Source organism: Sander lucioperca, chromosome 5, assembly GCF_008315115.2.
Source record: "Sander lucioperca isolate FBNREF2018 chromosome 5, SLUC_FBN_1.2, whole genome shotgun sequence".
Taxonomy (NCBI): domain Eukaryota; kingdom Metazoa; phylum Chordata; class Actinopteri; order Perciformes; family Percidae; genus Sander; species Sander lucioperca.
The window spans coordinates 1,601,576-1,623,991 of NC_050177.1; the positions used below are offsets into that span (position 1 = coordinate 1,601,576).

Here is a 22,416-nt window from a genome sequence, read left to right on the forward strand (position 1 = left end):
AAGAGAGAGAGAGAGAGAGAGAGAGGGTGAATGGGTCCCAGGATTGGGAGAGAGAGGGATGGATGAATGGATGAAGGGAGAAAGAGGGAAAGAGAGGAGGGGGGTCAACAGAAAGAGAGAGTCAGAAGAAGAGAGGGACTGTCTCATCAGTGTGTGTATATATGAACATATGGACCACTGAACTTTCTTTTTCTTCCACAAACCACCATAGAGTGAGCAATAGACATCAGGTATGTATGTGTGAGTGTGTGTGAGGGAGAGGCGACAGCAGCGAGACAGGACAGAATAGGGGTGTATTAGCACTAGTGGACAGTCAGCAGTTTGCTCCGGCCCTCTGTAAAGCCCCGCTCCATTGTTTGCCGTGCTGGAGGCTTTAGCTGTGGCCCAGCAGGGCCTTGTTCCTGGGCTTAGAGGGGCTGGACACTGGATACTAGTCAGACACAACCACAGCCAACACACCTTGGTTGGGGCAACACAACCTCTGTTTATGGCAGTTTATCACTGAATGAAGATTCATTTTATGGTTATATTTTTCTTTTTTTTAACAAATCTCATGAAAATTAATCTGTCTCTCAATACTTTCCAACTTCCCTGTTGATGGCTCTCTGCTCCAAGTCTGTTGGTTCCTATTGAAAAAAAAAAAAAACTCAAACAGGAGTACATAGTGTAGGTTGATACAGGGTTCTCCGCACATCTTCTGGCAGCATGCAGCTGAATCAGGTGCCACTCAGCTCGAGGACAGCAACCTTCCAGCAAAGGGAAAAAGGGAGTGAAGCACACTGATTGATTTGCACCTTTTAATTGTTCAAAAACGTCCTTCATTAGAGTCAAAGTGGACAAAGGCAAAAGTCAAACACGTATATAGTCAACCTAGAACAGGTGTGCAATTCTCATTGGATAATTGGTTGAACAGGATTTCAAATCTATTGGATAGTGGATCCAAAAGTGGGCGTTGCCATAGTCAAGTGACACACCCCATGCACCACAATCACATTAGGAACAAAAGAACACAGATATCTCTTAAAATTACAAAGATAAAAGTAAACAAAGTACAAGTACCACATCTATCAAGTGTAACAAATTAAAGGCAACACGACAAATTTGGTTCTTCATTTAGGCAAAAGGGCTCAACTGTGTTAACAGTATGAATCCAATACTGATAGGAGGAAATAGTGCATTTGTTGGGGACTATTTTCAGCTGCTAATTATTCCACATTTGGTACTCCAGTAAGTATTAACTGCAGCAGGACTGTGTGTGGGATTGAGTCAAAATAACGTTGTTGGACAAAAATGGAGATTGCACAGAGAAATAAGACATATCAGACTTTGGTTAATCAGATAATAGTTGTTAGAAGGATCAATTCATTTGTTGGTGTTTTCATGGGGTTCGTTGACATAAAGAACAATTTAGAATTTCTGCCTGTGTGTAACACTTAATCAGTACTTAGACTCTAACAGTAATAACAATACATCAAAATGTATAATAATACAAAATGTATAATTTATGTATAATTATTTAGAAACAATGTATTTCTCATATTTATTATTTTACATTGAGGCATCTGTCTGGATTCAGATTTATTTGAATACATTTCTTCTGTCAACATGTCAAAGGGGTGGAACTTGTGAAATTGTCAGTGCCATCCCTAACTCTAACTCTACGTATGGTTAACAAATGCAAAATGACAGGACCTTTGTGTGCTTCTATATAGGGCTGCACGATATGAGAAAAATATGCAATATGTGATAACGTTGTTGAATATGGCAATAACAATATCACTTGCGATAAATAAACAATTATTTAATTGAATTTAAAACAAATGAAAGGAAATAATTTCCAAAATTGTTTTATTCAACAAATTGAATATTGAATTGAATATAAAAGGCATCACGAAAAAAAGGTTTATTTTACATTTTAAAGTGCAGGTTTCTACTGGTATTTTCTTGTCAAATAACACAAAAAAAACTCGATAAAAAAACGATATATTGTGCAGCTCTACTTCTACAGAGACCATCTCTAGTTACAGTCGATGTGATAATTGGATCTGTGAGACTGATGTTGGGGATGTAATTCTTGCCAGATTCAGGAATTGTCTGTGATGGCTGCCCATCTTTGGAGCCTGTAAATCCAACAGTGTTTCTAGGCCAAGTCATTAACTCTGTCTCCATCCTTGGTCCTGTCTCCTGCTTATGTCACAGTCCTTTCCTCTCCCTCTGTCTAATCGGAGGAAGAAGAGCTCTCAGCCTGAGCCCTCTTCATCTCTCCAGCTGAAGCTCGGTCACACAGCCTGGCTCAGAGGGGATGACATGTTGATGCTGCATCATGAGCTCAAGAGTTCAAGAACCAGGGAGTCCTTTGTTCCCTGTATGATCAGATTCATTTCTATGTTAAACATGAGTTACATTTCATGCAAAGACCAGGCAATACAAGTTTGTATATTTTGCAGGTGATGTGTATTTATCAAGCTACTGACCCTTGTGCTGCATGTTTAGCCCTGCATCCATTGGTATTACATTCATATATGGACAATTGTGCAGAACATATTTTAAGTCCAATGCCTATGTTGAGGGCAAAGGGTGTGGAGGTTGTGATGGGCATGAAGTGCATACAACTTTTATGCCAGAAAACGAAAGTTTGTGTTCAGTCAACCAATGAATGTTTTTTTTAAATTATGAGCAAATCCCTTTCCTAACCTTAACCAAGTAATTTCTGTAGACCAACCTTAACCACACTATAGTTTCCATGGATGGATATTAATGTTTATGCCATTAGTGGCAGTAGTGGTAATAGTCAGGCCGATAATAATATAATGACAGACAGGAAACATGGGAAGAGAAAGACATGCAACTAAAGGTTGTTAGCAATAACTGAACTGGGAACGCTGCGATTACATAGCATATGCCTTAGAAACCCCATGGCAAGAGAAGAACATCAATAATGAACAATGAAGTGCTGCTTACCTGTCATCAAACAAAATGATTCAATACATTCTAAATTTTGTAACAGTTTGCATTTTTTTTGTACAGTGCATTATTCAAATGGCTTCAAAAGCACCAAAATCTGAATTTATTTAGTGCTCTTAATGGAGTTATTCATTGTTTTGTTAAATGTAATAGTTACATATTTACTTATTTTGTTAGAATTATACAGCTGTATAAGTTTGATTATAACATTAGTATCTTTATTTAGTTACTTTAAGTGCCTGTTAGTGCTTTTGTTTTGAAGGAACTACGCAGCCTGACCACCAGGTGAAGTTAAATACAAAGTATATGGTTTTTTTTACCAGGGAAAGAGAGACAACAATGTTCATTTGTTTGCTTGCCCAAACTGGAGAAAATAAACCTCACAAAACGCCATCTTTGCCTAGGCAATGAGCGTCTTTATTTTTCTGCGTAAGATTCATTCCTTAGGTGCCTGTTTGATTTTGTTTTTGTTTATTCTAAAGGATAATTTGCCACTACAGTGAGTGTTACCTTTTCTTTTTTAATGGTTGACCTCTAATTCACCACAGTTGTGGTTTCTGACCCACAGAGAGAACGTGTGATGCTTCTTCAGATCTCAGGGTGATAAATGTGGTTTCTGTACTCATTAGAAGCTGTGTTGGTCCACCGCATGCCTCAACTAATCCCTACAAAGTGCAGAGTAGTTGATAGCTGAGTCATCGAGGACACACACACACACACACACACACACACACACACACACACACACACAGCTAAAGCCCTGAGAGTCCTGTGGGTTAAACACAGGGTTTATTCTCCCGATGCTGATCCTTCTGAGTCACTCAGACCTTCAAGCCTTAAAAATGAGGTCGACAGCACTCCTCTACTTTCCCACCGTTCAGACAGATGAATAATTTGTCAAGGTTATCCAATTAATCACACACAGGAGAGAATTGAGAGACGATCTAAATTGGTTGATAATCTTCAGAAACACGAGGGGATGAAAGCTCAGAAACAGAATGCTTTATTTCCTTTATCAGTTTCCAGTCCTGCTGTAAAACCTGACCAGCTCAGGAGTAAAACAACATCACGACAGTTAAGACTCTGTATTAGTATTTGGCCCCAATGGATTATTTTGCTGGAAAAACATAACAATATCGGTAAATTATCCATATCAGTGACAAATTATAATACTGGAAATCCACTGTATTAACTTAAAGGAGCCTGCTTTAGCTTTATAAAGGATAAACACTTGCACTAAACACTGTTGTACACAGTAAAACCAGTTTAATGTGCAGTTGTAATGCTGCAGGGCATCTCTGGCTGCTGTGGTGTTTGTCTGGCGCTCGTCATGCCTTTGGGAGAGAGGGAGGGAGAGTCTGTCAGTTAATATCAACATTAAACATACAGTATCACACTGGCTCTATGTTTTATTAGTAGCATTAGTATTGATTTACATTTCTTTGGGCTTGTTTAAAACAATGTTTTTTTGTCTTATAAAGTGAGAAGCTTGTGGCCCGTAACTAAGGACTTGCTCACTTTCTAATTAACCTGTTATGCTAGCAAGCTATTAAAATGTTTCATTCATAGTGAGCCACCAATTAAAACACCAGCAGAAGGGATTTTTCACAACCTGGCAAAGCACATGGTGTTCTTATTACTATAGTTACACATTTTAAAACCTATAACTCTATACAGTTTGCCTTGCTAGGGAGTTGCAGCAAAGTGACATATTATCCATCGTCCATCCATCGTAACGTAACATCCAACCAGTTGTGACTGTGTAGTGGAGCCCATTTCCCCGCAGACTTCCGGCAAGGTACGATCAGAGCCCGCCGTGTGGGATGGGACTCCACCGTTTACTGTTTGCACCCTCGTCACCACATCTGTCCACTGACAGGACACTATGGTAATTAAAGTGCAAATGTTTTCTTCTCTTCTACGCACTCACACACAGTTACATCCCTACATCATCCTGCTCTTTATCACATTGACCTGTTCATTTTTCAATTAAATTTCGCCATATTTGGTCTCATATTTTGGCGGTATTTGTGCCAAATTCGTACTTGATCTCAGTTCTATTTCTATTTTAATAAGCTGCTTGTTTTCTTGCTTGTTCACTGATTGCACATCCACTTACTTTGAAACAAGTTAATCAGGTTTTTCTCTATTTTTTTATCACTGTGCAAATCACCTTCATGTCTTCACAGGTTTCATTTATTACACATCACATCAGAATGTTCAGTGTATAAATGTTTCTTTAAGGCAGGTTGTCTTTTCTTTTGTCAGACAATGCACGCATGTACGCAGACAGTACCTGCTGTAGCTCCTTTAGTCCTTCCTTCGGCATCGTGGAGATGAAACATCTACATGGAGAGTAACACAAAAGATATAATCTGCAACAACAATGAGTAGAAAATTCATCATTTTTAAATGTAACCATCCCTCCACCAGAGAGTTGTACAGTGTATTTTTTTATCTACAGGTTTTATGGGTTAAATGCTTCTTTGTCTTATTCTTCTTATTACTATACGTTATTATTATGTTTCGAACGTTATTGTCTATATTATTTACTATTACGGTATTACATTATTCAATAGATTAGATAGTTAGATAGCAGGATATCTACAAAACCTTCTGAATTAAGTTTTGTGGAAAATTTGACAGTGGACCAAAAAACAAGTCATTAGCTGTGAAAGTGGACTCCTTATTTCAAAACATTCTCTTGTTGCCGGCTGCACCCATTTCAGCTTTAACAGAATTCATGCGATGTTTATATATTTGCCCTGCAAATTTCATCCTAATCACAGCCTGTGCACCTGAACACAGTTTCTAGGAGCAAGATCTGAACCCAAATGCTGCCAGGTCCAGTTAGCCTTGGGTATAAAACTTAAAACTCAACCTGCCTCTGCCTCCACACACACACACACACACACACACACTTCGAAGGTCACTGGACGGGTGGGGCTAGATGGTTAACAGGGAGACAGAAATAACCTCCAGGGTTGGGCTCTGCTGCGTTCCATGACCCCTGCCGACACTGAATAGTTTACATACTGGGGAGTGAAATGTTGAAGGTACCTCAGATGACCTATGTGTGTGTGTGTGTGTGTGTGTGTGTAGGTTTAGCTTTATCTGTGAGGAACAGCACTGCCCACTATTCTGGTTAGTTTTGGTCATTCTTTAAATTGAAAAATGCTGAAAACTGGGAAGTTATGACAAGGAGAGAGAGAGAGAGAGAGAGAGAGAGAGAGAGAGAGAGAGAGAGAGAGAAAGAAAGATAGAGAGAAAGGGAAACGTGTGTGTGTGTGACCACACAGCTCACTCTGGGTCAGCAGGGGTGTATTTATGAAACAGCACGTCTCAGCCTGGTCTGCAGTCAGCAGAGACTGGGTGTGTTTGATTCTCTCATTTAGACCACCCATAAACAACCAGTGGACCACAGCTGGACTCTGAGTTTTTGTTCAAACACTCTGGTCTGGACTGTGATTCAGTTAAACATGTAATACATTACAGGCAGCAAAGACAGGATTTAGTAACGTACAGGTGCACATGCAGAGATGAAAATTGGACTTTTATTTACTTTGTGATGAGTTGTGTTTATAAAGAGATGTGAGTGACACCTCTCAGGCTTTTCTGAGGATTTTTTCACACTTTTAATTTACCCAAATCAAATTTTGGACTCTAATTTACGGTTTAATCCTTGAGGAACACGTTTTATTTACAGTCTAAGGGAACAACAAGAGAAGAGCTTAAACACTGTGTGGCAGTCACTTTTAACCTGCACCAATACTGCACACAAGTGTTAGACATCTGCTACTGCAACATGACCAAATTACCTCCTACTGGAAATTATAAAAGAAGGTGAAAAAATAAATAAAAATAGCTTAATTTTTTTTACAATAAAATCTGACCGGTGCGCAAGAATAATCAGTTACCATTCTAAAAAAAATATAGCATTGTTGTTCTACTGTAAACAGGAAGTGGTGGTTTGTGAACGCTTCTCTCTTCTCTCTATTGGTCGATTTTTTATTTGCGATTGATTGGTTTCTTAATTGATTGGTTGAATTAGGAGAAACATGGCTGAACATTGCAATAACAATGTATATAGGCTTTCCCTCAATCTGCACTGTGAGGAGTTTACTAAATTGCACTCAACCTGAAATTGCAATATTTCAATAGTTTTTTCTAAAAGTATTGAAAACAGGCTATGTTGAATTCCTACATCAGATATTATTTGAAAATGAAGAGGTGTAAGTAATTTCCCTTGACATAGCCCTGATTATGGATTATTGTGCCTTTATGAGAGCAGATAAGTAGATTATACCTATAAGTAAATCTAAAACAAACTCATTTCTTAAAACCTTCACATAGTTCATGACATGAATGTGTGTGAGCACAGAGAGGAAGCTCAATCCAGTCAATCCAGTTATACTGTAGCACAGAGATCTTCAACAGGAGGTCCGGGACCCCTAGGGGGTCCTCAGAGTCACTGTTTAGTTTTTAGTTTAGTTTATTTCGATCACATAGATACACATACATAACATAAATGGTAAAAGCAAAGTGTCACCTTAGTTCATACAGTGTCTTCTTAATAAGTTTAGATCAATACTGACTGAAAAGGTGTAGGTTGAAGCATTTGCTTATTGCACATACCTTTTTACATTCTATTTTATTCTTATATTGCTCTTAGGTCTCTCAGGATATTATCAATCTTATAAAATGTATTATTATTAAATTATGTGTTTTATAAACATATTACATATTAACACACATATGTGCAGAAAATATAAAACAAAAAAATAAACAAAACAAAATACATTCCCATTCATATAGACATTACCTAGCATCCTACTTTTTAGTATATATATATATTTTTTTTTTATATTTGTACCATATTTTAATTTCCTCATCTAAAAGATTCATATGTACACATATGTACTCCTTTTACCGATATACATCTTTGCTTTACATTTGTTCTAATCTTTATCTTTGTGAACATGTACACTGCAGGGGGCCCTCTGAATTATTGTTAATTTTTGAAAGTAAAAAAAAAAAAATGTAAATGTCTTAACATGAATCCAACATATTATTAGCTAATATAAATCCCCACTGATTATAGGCTTACTGGCCTATAAGTCATTAAGATAACCTTCGACAGATACAGTTAATCTTAGGGATTGACTGTGCTATATGTTTACTTTAAAAGATGGTTTATAAAATCATGCCAACAATTATTATTTTAATAGCTAAGTAGGCTATTCTATGCAAAAAAGGTACGTATAAAGGCTTTAGGCCGCCCTACACCTTATTGTAATTAAATATTAGGGGTACATGATATTCGTTATCGCGATATCACGATGCGCAATATTATATCGAAAGTGTCGCGATAAGTATGCAATATTTTGTTTATTTAGTGGAGCGCTGCGTCCCGTCCCTTGGCTGTGTGGCTTAGTTGTGTTTGATTTAGAGCCCCCTTGAAACGCTATAATGATCATGTTTCATTGGCCAGTCACCGTGCCACTTGCACATGTTAGTACACGTCAGCGCACGGGTCCACTACGTGACAAACCCTATGGAGCGTACCACGTGACGTGTGTGCATATTTCGAGTGACAGTGTAAGTGAAGAAATAGATAGAGACAACAAAACGGAACGAATCAGAGAAGAGAAAGAAAAGTTGTGTCCTGTTCTCTTTATTTATTTATTTTCTACTGTCCAACCAGTAAAACATGTCCTGTTCTGTAGACATGGTCCTTATTTATTTATTCATGTTGGACCAGTCCAATATGACAGTCAGTTGAAATAACCCTTGTGTTGTAAGAAAACTTGTTTTATTTGTTATCAATCTATTTTGATGCGTTTCCCCATAACTTTTGTAATTTTACATATGTTTAAAAATGGGCTATCGAAATTAATATTGATATCGCAATATTCATAATCGATATCGCAATATCACATTTTGTTAATATCGTGCAACCCTAATATGCAACTTCATTTTATAACAATAGGCTACATTTAGTATGGTGTCCCTGCTCCGTCTCTTAGTCTCGTTAGTTTAAAAAACGTTGAAGACCCCTGCTGTAGCCTATACAGACAGTTACAGACAGTACAGACAGTGAGCGAACATCATGTACCTTAAACAGCCGGCTGAGTGTGAGCAGAGCAGCGGGACACGGAGGACATCAGCGGGGCATCAGTCTGAAACTGTAAAGACAGCAGTTTGAGAGACGACCAACAATTCAACAATAACCACTGATATACTCACAGTAACACAGTATTGTGAACGTTCCCCTCATACTAAAACAGCAGCAGGGCTATCAGACTGTAAACTGTGAAACTCGACTAACTTGACGCAACATGTGCGCCGCAGGCAGGCACCGTTAGGTCTCACTCATTCCGAGCCATATGTTGTATGTCTAATAATAGCCTGCAGGAGTTAGATGTGTTCGAGGTCAACTGTGCGTTACACGCCATGTATGGAGAACTTGTTGGTGCGTTAATCCACAATAGATAGCCTATAAACTAGATACGATAGGGAGCTGGGGAAAGACGCAGAATCCATTAAAAACAATATTATTAGAAAACAAACAAACATTTAAATCTCTTTTGGACTCGAAATAAATGTGGTCCTTTATCCTCATACCTTAATTTCTCTGAAATAGCCGTCGGGGTTTGAAACTCTACCCGGAAACTTTGCAGCCTCACCCACAGAAAGTCGAAGCTTTTTGAGCACCAAAACGCCCGCAGCATCTCCGCGCAGGACATACAAACAAAGGCTGCTCGTCCATGATTTCAGGTAGCATCAAACATGATTTTTTTTTTTTATCAAAACCATCTTCACTATAAAAGCTGTGTGCTGCCATGGCCGCCCTGCTGACCGGTCCTTGCACAGTTATAGTTAACGCTCCTCCTCCGCGGTGCTGGGCGCGCAGATGGAGGATTATGGGAATGCATTGAGACAGAGAGGCCCAGCAGGTCTATTGTATTGGGAAACAAAATCACAGCAGGCGGTCAGAGGACAGCCCAGCTGCCCCAGTTATAATAATAGTAGCCTAATAGTAATAAACAGCCGCATATTAGTAGTAAAGTAGCCTAATCCTGATGATGTTCGATCTTCTCAGAGCAGTTCTTATTAGGGGGTTAAATCACACGATTTATCACAATATTACATTGATTATTTGGACAATGACACAATATTTACTGATATCACAAAGTCTGCCATGATACGATTTCGATTAGACCGATAAAAGACGATACATAAGCCCATTCAACACAATGGGTTAAATTTATACATATTTACAAAAAGCAACTAAAATATGATTAGTCAATTTCAATACTGAGCTCTTCCTGACAAACTCCTCTTTTTAAAGAATAAATATAAAGGTGGGAATTTCAAAATAAAGGCGCATCTCAAAGATGGCGATATGTATCGATATTTTCACTTTGTATCGATAATATTGGATAGTTGAGGATTGAATCGATTTATCAATCTCGCTCTTATATTGATCTGTTGGCCTCAGGTTCTTGACTTAACATAGATTCACTTTAGGTAAAGAGGTTGTAGCTGTGACAGACAACATGAAATGTCTCCTCGTTTTGAATCTCATTCTGCAGGTGAACTCTATGTGCTGCTGTTGCTTCAAAAACTGCAGCTGAACTTCAGTTCACACTGGAGAGGAAAAGAGGCTGTCTGACTCCTGTCCAAAGCAGATCCACACTGACACTGCTCTGCACAGATATTATACTGAATACTACTATACACACTAACACACTATACACAATATTACAGGAAACCAATAAAAATGTTACTGTAGCCTCAGTATGGTGTGCAGCTGTAATGTGAAGGGAAAATACTCTGCTCAAGACCAGGAGCAACAAATACAATCAGGATATTTGCACTTTTAACTGTGTGACTTTTCAACTATAATTGTTGATAAACGTCATTTCAAACAGAGGCTCTGGCCCGGGGGCCCGTTCAGTAATCCATCCATGCCTCCACTCTTCGCACTGGTCCAGGATTAAAGAGAGCCACCTTTGATCCAATCCAACTGGTCTTGGTCTGGTTGGGCATCGTTTTGATTTGAACAATTCTGATTCCAGTTCTGATTCTTCCTTTTGATTCAGGTTCTTATCGATTCTAGACTCCCATTCTTTTTTTTTTTTTAATATATTTTATTTATCGCTTTTCTGTTTAACAGAGGTGGGACAAAGTCATTGTTATGCAAGTCACAAGTAAGTCTCAAGTCTTTGCCCTCGAGTCCCGAGTCAAGTCGAGTCAAAGATGAGGCAAGTCCCGAGTCGAGTCACAAGTCAAAGCCAACAAGTCTCAAGTCGAGTCCAAAGTCCTACCATTTTAGTTTCGAGTCATTTCAAGTCCTCTTACCACAGAAATAAAATGTATACAAATCATGTATGTCTGTAAGATTTGTATTTATTTAAACCTCTTTTTATACAATGACATTAATCAAATAAGGGCCCGCATGTTTTGCAAATTGCAACTCTTTTTTTGTCGACTACCTCGTAATTTTTATAGCCAAACAAAACTATCTTCGGTATCATTTTGCCAACTGGCGCGTTGTTGCTTGTGCTTCATTGGTTGTCTTGCAATGTGCCTGCTTAGATGCTGTCGAATCAAAACAACGTGGGACTACAGTGATTGGATGTCGTGCAGGCAGCGCGCGTGCTCTCTGCATGCATACAGGTGGTGCACATTTTTTTCACAGATGCAGATAAACTGAGAGCGGCGCGGCCGTGTGAACATTTTCTTCCCCAGTTTTCATGGGAAGTAGCAAGTCTTCTCGAGTCAAAAGGTGCAAGTCCAAGTGAAGTCACGAATCATTGATGTTAAAGTCCAAGTCGAGTTGCAAGTCTTTGTAGATTTTGTCGAGTCGAGTCTGAAGTCATCAAATTCATGACTCGAGTCTGACTCGAGTCCAAGTCACATGACTCGAGTCCACACCTCTGCTGTTTAACAAACAAGAAAAAGCACAGCAGAACATAACAAAGCAACCCACCCATAGACAAGCCAAAAACAATAACAATAGACTAACAATTAAGTAGCTAAATGAAAAAAAAAAAATATTGTAACAAAGTATGCATACATTATATATGCATGTACAAACACAGGATCAAATAAAAGAAATAAAGTAAAAGGAAGAAATGATGCTCTTCTGAGAAACAGTAAAACCAGTTGATACAGTCACCAAGTGAAAATCAAGCATTTTAAGACATTCTTGATAGATAAGATAAAAATGGTTGCCAAATTTCATCAAAGGTTACCGAGTTGAGGGAGACGACATTGTATCGTACTTTCTCCATATGTAGCAAGTTGGACATCTCTGCTAGCCAGGTCTTAAAAGAGGGAACATCCTCGCTTTTCCACAATATCAAAATATTCCGTTTGGCAATAATCATGCCATATTGAACAGTCTTGCGATGTAGGTGGTGCAACATTTTTAGATGACTGGTCCTGCCGAAAACCGCAGTACATGGGTCTAGTACAATATCACAGTCATAAACAATAGAGAGGCAGGCAGAGATATCTGACCAATATCTGTTAAGCTTAGGGCAAGACCAAAAGAGGTGACCCAGGGTGCCCTCAGCAGACTTACATTTTGAACAGTATGGGGAGATAGAAGGATAGAAATAATGTAGTTTAGTACAGGAGTAGTGAAGTCTAGGGAGCACTTTGAATTGAATTAGCTGGTGTCTAGAATTTATAGAACATTTGTGGATGTCTTTAAGATAAGAAAACCAGTTTTCATCAGTAATTATCACACCCAGGTCCCTTTCCCATGCTTCCTTCAAATTCTGTGTGAGAGTCGGGTTAAATGCTGTAAACAGGTCAACAAATCGAGAGACACATTTTTTGGAGTCAGGGGGCTGATTCATTAGTGGGAATGCTGTTCAGCAGCTCTCTGTCTCTCTGTATGTCTGTCTCTGTCTGTATCTGTCTGTCTGTTTCTGTTTCTCCCTGTCTCTGTCTCTCTCTGTCTGTCTCTGTTTCTCCCTGTATCTGTCTGTCTGTTTCTCCCTGTCTCTGTCTCTCTCTGTGTCTCTGTTTGTTTCTCTCTGTATGTCTGTCTGTCTCTGTCTGTTTGTCTGTTTCTGTTTCTTGTTTTTATTCCCTCTTCCGTATGTTTTTTGGCTCTCCGTAACTTCTGCTTACGTTCAGCTATTAAAACCATTCAACTTTTAAAATGTTCAGCTCTTTCAGCTAATGATGGGACTTCTTCAACGTTTTTTCTACTATTTATACTTTTTAAAATATTCAGCTTTTTATGACTTTTTTTAACATTGAAGTCAATGAGAGCATGCTTCAAATCCTTAATCCTTCCGCTCCCAACATTTTCAGCTCCTTCATACTTTCACCTACAGACGCCAAACAAACTTTAAAATGTTCACAAAATATTCAGTTATCCGGCTCTATCTTTTCAGTTTGATATCTTTTACAGTTTTTGTAAAAAAGCTGTTTAAGTTTAGTGATCATTTCAGGATTTTTCTGCGTTTCCAGTGATTGTGTGTGTTGCGTGTCCTAGAGTGGATGATGTCATTGCCAGAGCACAGAACGTTCAAAAAAATATCTTTGTCCCTGTCTAGCAATTTGTTTTCTTTCCTGTTTTTTCTTTTATGACACATGCCCTTGGATTGGGAGACCCAGGTTCGAAGCCCACTTTGAGCCGTGTTACATCTGACATATATAGCAATTGGAAGTTGCTTTGGATAAAAGTGTAAGCTAAATGAGATGTAACGTAATGTTGTGATAATCTTTATAGCATGACACGCATTTTGCACGCAGAATAAAAAACATCTAGATTTTTGTCTGTATTTCTCACACAGAGAGGCACACACCACACACACCACACAACACACAAACACACAGACACGCACCACACACACACAACCCAAACAAACACACCACCAAAACAAACAATTGCATGTACACACCAACCAAAAACACACCAGCATGGCAACACACACACGCACACACGAACCCACAAACACATACACACCCACCACACACACACTCATACAACACACAACACACACACACAAACACACCAACACACACACAACACACACACACAAACCGGACACACTCAAAAACACACACGCAAACTCACAACACCACACACACACAACAGACACACTCAAAAAACAACATGCAAACACACACACACAAACACAAACAGAACACTCAAAAACACAACGCAAACTCACACACCACACACCCACACACACACACACACACACACACACACACATATGCAGCCACACACACACACACACACACACACACACACACACACACACACACACACACATATAATATAAAAGTTACTTTAAAGACCTCAGACTTTCATTGTTTCAGTAAACTTTAGATATAAACTAATAATCCATATTTAGGAAATTTTGATGCCTTAACACCATCGTATACTATGTTTTTTTGAACATCCTTGTCATTAATGCATTTCATTTTTCCTTTTCAATGCAATGTTGTTCAGCCCGCTTCTTTTCAAGCAACATATTTCACATATATTCTCTTACACAAACACAGACAAACACACACACACACACACACACACACACACACACACACACACACACACACACACACACACACACACACATACACACACACACACACGTACAGACATACAAACACACAGACAAACACACACACACACACACACACACACACACACACGCACAGACAGAAACAAACGCACACGCACACACACACACACCACACACAAACACATAATTTAAAGACCTCAGACTTACATTGTTTCAGTAAACTTCAGATCACATAATAAACTAGCAATCCATATTTAGCAATTTCGATGCCTTAATACGAATCAAACTATGTTTGTTTTCAACATCCTTGTCATAATTGCATTTCATTTTTCGTTTTCAATGCAAAGTTGTTCAGATCCCTTTTTTTCAGGCAATATATTTCACATCTAATCTCATTTTAGATTGATGCTTTTTCGTTCTATGTATATGTCTGATGTCACACACACACTCACACACACACACACACACACACACACACACACACACACACACACACACACACACACACACACACACACACACACACACACACACACACACACACACACACACACACACACACACACACACACACACAATTTGACTTTGCTAATGTATTGTGTTTGGCGCCAGAAATCTCTGACTTCCCCTGAACGCCTCAATAAAATCTAACTGCGCAGCTCGGCACAGTGTCGCCATTGTGTTCTGGAATTTTATCTGGTAAGTAGCAGTACCCTGTCTGTTATCTAATAACGTCTTTGAACGGTAGAAATACAGGTTTTGTGCATTGGTTTCCACCTTATACAGAATACAAACTTGAACTGAATTAAGGGCGAAATATTTGCCTGTAACTTACAGCTTGGTAAATTATACTTAGCTATCATTAGTTAATATTAGCGCCGATGCTAACGCTAAGCTAGTTAAGCTAGAAATACCATCGGTGCTTATATTAGCTCATGATAGCAGCTTGGTATCTTTAGCTAATATTAGCGACAATGCTAACGCTATGCTAGCTAAGCTAGCATTAGCATTGGTGGTAATATTAGCTAATGATATCAGCTTGGTTAAATCATTTTTAGCTATCTTTAGATAATATTAGCTTTGTTAACTGACATTAAACGCATTGTTAGTGGTTTAGCTATTGCCAGTGGATAAACAAACTAGCTAATGTTGCTCTGTCACATTGTTAGCTAAACCCCACTTAATGATATGATAGGTAGCTAGCTAGCTAGGTAGGTAGGTAGGTAGGTAGCTAGCTAGCTAGGTGGGTAGGTAGGTAGGTTTAATTCAAGGTCCCAGTAGCCTAAATACATCACACACAACATACTGGTATGTACATCATAAACAGGATGATAAAAAGACAATCCTCGTGAATACTATGGACAATAAAAGAAAATACATGAATGTACTTAGGGATGTACGGTAAGCTGTACTCTGTGAGAGTGACAGTTGATGCTGAGTTTTAATAGTGTTTATAGTGAGTTATAATACTGTCAATAAAAATCTCTGGCTGAAATTTTAGAGCAAGCATAACCGCAAAAGACTAGCACTTAGCTAAAGTTACCAGTCCTCTTAAATCTGCCTTTTGCCAATGAACCTAATCTTTAAACTGTTTAGCTTGTAACTGACATTGTGGCTTATGTTTGTTTGTTGTTAAATAAAATGAGCACAATTAACCTGTTTGTCGACCAGGCAAATTGCTAGTAAATGTTCACATCACCAGCCACTCAATTGTGTAATAACACTAACTACAGTAAATGTGCTTTATCTTATTTTATCAGCTGCATTCAACAATACATGTATTCATAAATATTATATTATTTTTTTAAATAGTTGGTCTACCTCACAGCCATACTTACTGTTAGAGCAGAATTTAGCCTTTTACTGAGTTTTTTTGCCTTTCTGTTTGTACACTGCGAGCTTGAACACTCTAACTCACAGTTTGTCACTTTTCTCAACAGAACATCGATACTACAGTGCGCTTTTGGTTGGTAAGTATAGTAATGCTATAACTGAAATTGATAATAGATCACACAACTCGACTGTAGATAACTGTTGACCATCTATGCACGTTTAAAGGAACACGTCGACTTACTTGGATTTTAGCTTTTTCACCGTATTCCCCAGAGTTACATAAGTCCATACATACCCTTCTCATCTCCGTGTGTGTTGTAACTCTCAGTCCCCCACTGCTAGCCTAGCTTAGCACAGATCCTGGAGGTAACCGGCTCCATCTAGCCTACTGCTCCCAATAAGTGACAAAATAACACCAACATGTTCCTATTTACATGTTGTGATTTGTATAGTCACAGCGTGTACAAATAACAAGGTCACATGACACACAGCCATCTTCTAACCGTATACATACTGGGAACTATATTCCCAGAAGGTGAAGCACTGCTACTTGGGTGGAGTGATACTCATTAAAGTAAGCTGTGAGGTTGGTTTTCTAAAGTAAAACTGGATGTGTCTTGCTCTATCCCTCAAACATACTGAAAAGACAGATGTTTCTTTTTACAATGAAAAGTTGACTTTTTTAAGATACATGGTTCTTACAAAACAGCGATGCTACAAACACATGATAACCTTATGGGGGGGGTCAAATAAGCACAATTATCAGTAAAATGCAACATGCACACACTGACAGGGAACATTATACTGTACAATGAGTACTCTAACTACATACATTGTTTTACCAAAGGTTTGTAGTTGTGCTTGTGGAGTATTTTCACACTGTGGTATAATTAGTTAGTTATATTTTATTTCTGTGTCATGCCAAACATTTGGCATTACAAGACACCACAAATTTACTTATTTAACAAACATCTTCCTGTCGCATATACAAATCATTTGGAGAAATACATGAATACAAATGTATACATATACACGCATACATATATGTATACATGCATATGCATATATATATATATATATACACACACGCACACGCCACACACAAACAACAAATTCTCATCTACAATTTGATAAAGAGCTTTTTTCCTCTTCTCCCAAGCTTTATCTAGATAATTGGCTAATTTATGTTTCATATGTGAACAGCCATCTCAGTCTTTGAGCATCATCCATATTTACCAAGTCAATCTCTGCTTTTATCCTACGAAACAAAAAAATCACGCTGTTCACAATAAAAAGGACAATAGAAAAGAAAATGGAACTCATTTTCTATATATGTATAAATATTTTACTTATATGAATGATCTAAATAATTCTTCCACCACTGCACGTATGTACTGTTGTACTATGTATGATTTTTAATTAATATTACAGTAAAAAAAAAAAATCTTTAATAAAATAAATTACTGTTGTGAATATCTTGTCTTGTAAAATGAAACTGAAAATCCTCTCCTCTCTCCCTCCAATGCTCTTGTCCTCCTCCTCTCTACGTTGCTGCTGGACCATCAGTGTTGGTTACCCGTGGCAACTCGACAGTATGTTCACACACATGAATGATGTCGTTGCCTTGACACTTTGTTCGGCAGTAAATTCTACTACTGTCTTAACGTTACTGTACACATCTGCTTGTGCACTCTACATACTTTTTAGTTAGTATTTCACCATCTGTGTTAGTGACTCCTTGGACACTCCACAGTATACTTCACACATGTGAACATTTTGCCCCATGATGTGATTGAACACAGAAGTCACTGAATACAGACACCTACTAAAGTCGTAGTGAAAGAATGACACTATTAAACTCCTCTTAGCTAAATCAAACTAATTCAGATATAGAAATATTCACATATTTAAAGCAATCACTTTTCATGTGATGTTTTTTTCTGTTTTGTATGACTAATGCATGTTTCCATTTTGTGTTACAGGTGTGCAGCTGCCCTCCAGCTCCTCTCCCTCTCCATCTCCATCTCCCTCTACTTCTATCACATCTGTCTTTACTGGCCCTTCTATCCACTCTATCTATTAAAGGTTCTTTTCACCTCTCTCCTATAACATCTACCACTCATCCCTAATAAGTTTTCTATCTCTCCTGTCAAATCTATAAATCTATCTATTTGAGGTTTTCTATCATTCTATCCCTCATTCTATCCCGCTCTATCTACATTTGGTCTGCACTGTGCAGTACCCTCGGTCTGGTTTGAAATTTCTACCCATTTGTTCTGGTTCAAACATTATATCATACCCATTTGTTCTGGTTGCAAAGCTACAGATTACTGGTATCTGTTTTTTGGTTCTACAGGTTGTTTGGTACCTGATCATTCTGTTTTATGGTTCTGTGAGTTTCTCTGCTCACACTTTTTCTACCTCTCCTGTCTCTCTCTCACATTTGATTTGATCTTTTCAATTGGCAAAAATTCAATTATTGTATTTTTGAATTATCCATATTGTTTCAATTTATTCTATTTGGTAACAGTCATTATTAAATAAATTATTAAGAAAAGTATTTTTGAATTTGTTCATTAAATTTAAATTAATTGAAAAGACTGGAAACACATACATAACAAACATTTTGTTTAGCTTTTATCACAAACATTGGACTGTAAAAACTAATTCAAAGTTAAATCTGGTACATTTCCAAATAGAAGTTGCTGTCATAAAGTGTTTCATTAAATAAAACTATCTCTTGTTAGTATAACAATAAATTGAAGTCCAAATCCATATTTATACAAGAAAAGAGCTGTAGTTGTTCCTGGACCGTGTTGCTGTGGAGCTCTGAACCAAAAGGTTTGTTCTGACTGCAAATATCTTCACACAAAAGGGCCATAATCAGTTTTTGTTTACTTGAGTAGTACTAGGGTAAAACTAATTACACTACATACATTGTATTATTTGTCTCTGATTCACATATTTGTACCTTGTCTATAGATCCACCCACATTGTTTAAATCAACACCTTTTGTACGTGCTTTATTGTTGGTTAAACCTTTGTAAAGTGAAATAAATAAACCAACTGTAAGGAGTAACTGTATTCTTTGCTTATATTAAAATAAACCTCTGAATATATTAAGGTTGAAGACATTTAATCTGGCATTTACAAAACCTTAAATATACAAATACCATAGTTATTCTTAGAAAAGCACAGCATTTGAACAACAGCACTGATTTCTTGATAGTGCCTTAAAATACTTAAACCGTATTCCTGTGTCCTATATCGGTATATCAACTACTGGTCTTCAGTTTGCTGAAGATATTGAAACTTAAGTACCACTGAAATATATCCATATATAATTTGTGTAAAACGTCAACTTTAATTTTATCTTCTAAATATCTATAATATCTTTACAGGCTTGAAAAGGATTTTCTGGATAAACATTTATTTGACATTGTTCCTTAAAAATAATTATAAATAGAATACCCTTGAGATATAAATCACCATTACTAAGAGCAGATACTGCTTTAATCCACCTTATCCTGCTAAGTTAATAGTAATATATTGTGATTGATATTGTGTTTATTGTCTTGATTGTCTACAATAAAAATAAAACAAGATTTGTGGTTTTGGATCATATCAACAATGCCGAGGAAGAGTAAGAGGTCACAAGCTCAAAGTCTGCGCCGGGAGAGGTCAAAGGAGGTTCAGGGTACAACAGGTGAACAGGTAGAATGTGTTGGTCCTCAGAGCTGTGGAGAGGTGAAGATGGCTGCAGCGTCTCGTGATGATGAAAGTGTGACACAGGGAAGTCAGAGTGATGCACCAAAGGTTTCTGCTGATGAGAGAGGATGTCACAGCGATGGTGAAGCAAGGCCTTCTATTGTCACCCCAGTAAAAGTCAGAGGTCAAAGTGATGAGCCAGGTGTACCACAGGTATCTTATGCTGACATGGTCAAGAAAAGATGTGTGGCAGTTTCTCCTGAAGCTAACCAGGTAAACCACAGAGGTCAAAGTGATGTATCACCACAGGCATCTTGTGCTAATGTAAAGAGTGGACATCCTCAGTGTGTAGCAGGCCCTTCTTATGCAGACTATGTAAATCCGGCAGGTCAGCCTTCTGTAAGACACGTCCGTGCATCCCGTAGCCAGGCTTCTGTTAAATATGGTAAAAACAGAAATCAGCAGTGTACCTGCAACTCACTAACATTTCTGGCGTTCCTTCACGAGAATGAAAACATCACCAGAGCAGATCTTGACCTTGTTTTGGATAAAGGTAACGCAATGTATAAAGAGGTCAGAAAAACAGTTAATCACATCTATCTGACTACTGACGAGCTCCCTCACGAAGTACCTGCACGCACGCATACACATTATGTGGACATGGAACAACTGTCTAGATATGGCACATTAGGAGAACCGTTACCTGGAGCAGTAGACAGTTTTCTGGACCTAGAGGCCGGACTCAGCTGCTTGCTATCCGATGTCCAGTATGGATTGCTCCTGATGAGAGTATTATGTATTGCCGTATTCAGAACAAGGTCCGGCAGATACGGTTTCTTTGATCCACACTCCAGAACAGCCAAAGGTTTGCCCCTCCACCCTGGTTCTCACACTCCTGGTACTGCTGTCATGCTGACATTCACACATCTTAGTGATATGATTGATCGGCTCCTTAAGTATCACAGAATGTTGGGAACACAGCCCTCCTGTAACTATGAGTTGAAGCCTGTGGAGTTTTACAATGTGAACACTGCCATCCTGAATACTGCTATCTCAGACAGAGACAGTCAGCCTACAACTCACACTGCTGCTGTATCAACTGCTCTTCAAAAGGAGACGAGCCTGAGTGCGCACATCAGTGACAAATCTGTACATGAAGTATTCACAACTATGGAAACTGAACCAGAAATGTCTAGCCAGATCAGCTCAAATTGTGTCGCATCACATGATGCTGCGCTGAATGATTCAAGCTCAACTATTTCAAAGGTAAACACTGATTCAACAGATGTCTCTGATAACATAAAGGGAGTGTCCACTACCATCACGTCTGTACCGTCTGTGAAACATAAAGAGGTTCATTTCATATTGCCTGATGAATGTCAAACTGAAGCAGAACGATCAACTGAATTCAGTGTGAATTCTGTTACATCACACAATGCTACTGAGAGTAAGTCAAACTTGACTGTTCCATTAATAAATACTGTGGCCAGTGATGACGTCTCATGTAAACTGAAAAAACTTAATAAACAGCAAAGGAGAAAGATTAAGAGGAGGCTATTGCTCTCTGAAAAGCTATCACAAAGAAAGGAGAATCAGAAAAGGAAAGAAAGGACAAACTATGCTTCAAATGAAACATATAAAGCAAAGAAAAAATTTTATTTAACGGCCCAATACCAACAAAACCCTGAGTTTAGAATGAAACAAAGAGAAAGAATGTCAAGCTCATACAGAGATAACCCTGAGTTAAGAATGAAAAAAAGACAAAGAATGAACAGCTCATACAGAGATAACCCTGAGTTAAGAATGAAAAAAAGACAAAGAATGAACAGCTCATACAGAGATAACCCTGAGTTAAGAATGAAAAAAAGACAAAGAATGAACAGCTCATACAGCGATAACCCTGAGTTAAGAATGAAAAAAAGACAAAGAATGAACAGCTCATACAGAGATAACCCTGAGGTTAGAATAAAACAAAGACAAAGAATGACAACGTTTTACAGAAACGATGTTGACTTCAGAGTGAAGCAGCGATCTTATATGCGATCTTATATGACTCAGCGTTATGCAAATGACAAAGCTTTCAGAGATAGACACAGACAACTAATGAGACAAAGAATGCGAGACCGATTTAAGAACAACCTTCCGTTTAGAAGTATGTTTAAAATGAGATGTGCAAATAAAATAAAAAAGAAATACAGATGGATAAATCGACAAACATGTGAGAGTGACAGAGAAAATGACAACTCTTTAATCAAAGAGGCCATATCTCTTTTTAGATCGCATATAAAGGAAGGCCCCACCTATGTCTGCACTGTCTGCCATAAAGCCTCGTTTCCAAACCAAGTCCGCCCCT

General features: G+C 38.1%; 1 long non-coding RNA gene across 2 annotated transcripts; it reads right to left on the bottom strand.

Moving 5' to 3' along the window:
• Positions 1-3,944: 3,944 nt before the first annotated feature.
• LOC116053396 lies at positions 3,945-9,505 on the bottom strand. 2 transcript variants are annotated; one of them, XR_004105820.2, is made up of 3 exons: positions 9,080-9,482; positions 5,261-5,309; positions 3,945-4,298 (listed from the first exon to the last, which is right to left on the bottom strand). It is a non-coding gene; the product is annotated as an uncharacterized LOC116053396 (long non-coding RNA). The 2 variants fall into 2 exon arrangements; XR_004897291.1 differs by lacking the exon at positions 3,945-4,298 and adding an exon at positions 4,652-4,847 and having other exon boundaries at positions 9,080-9,505.
• Between the last annotated feature and the right edge of the window lie 12,911 nt (positions 9,506-22,416).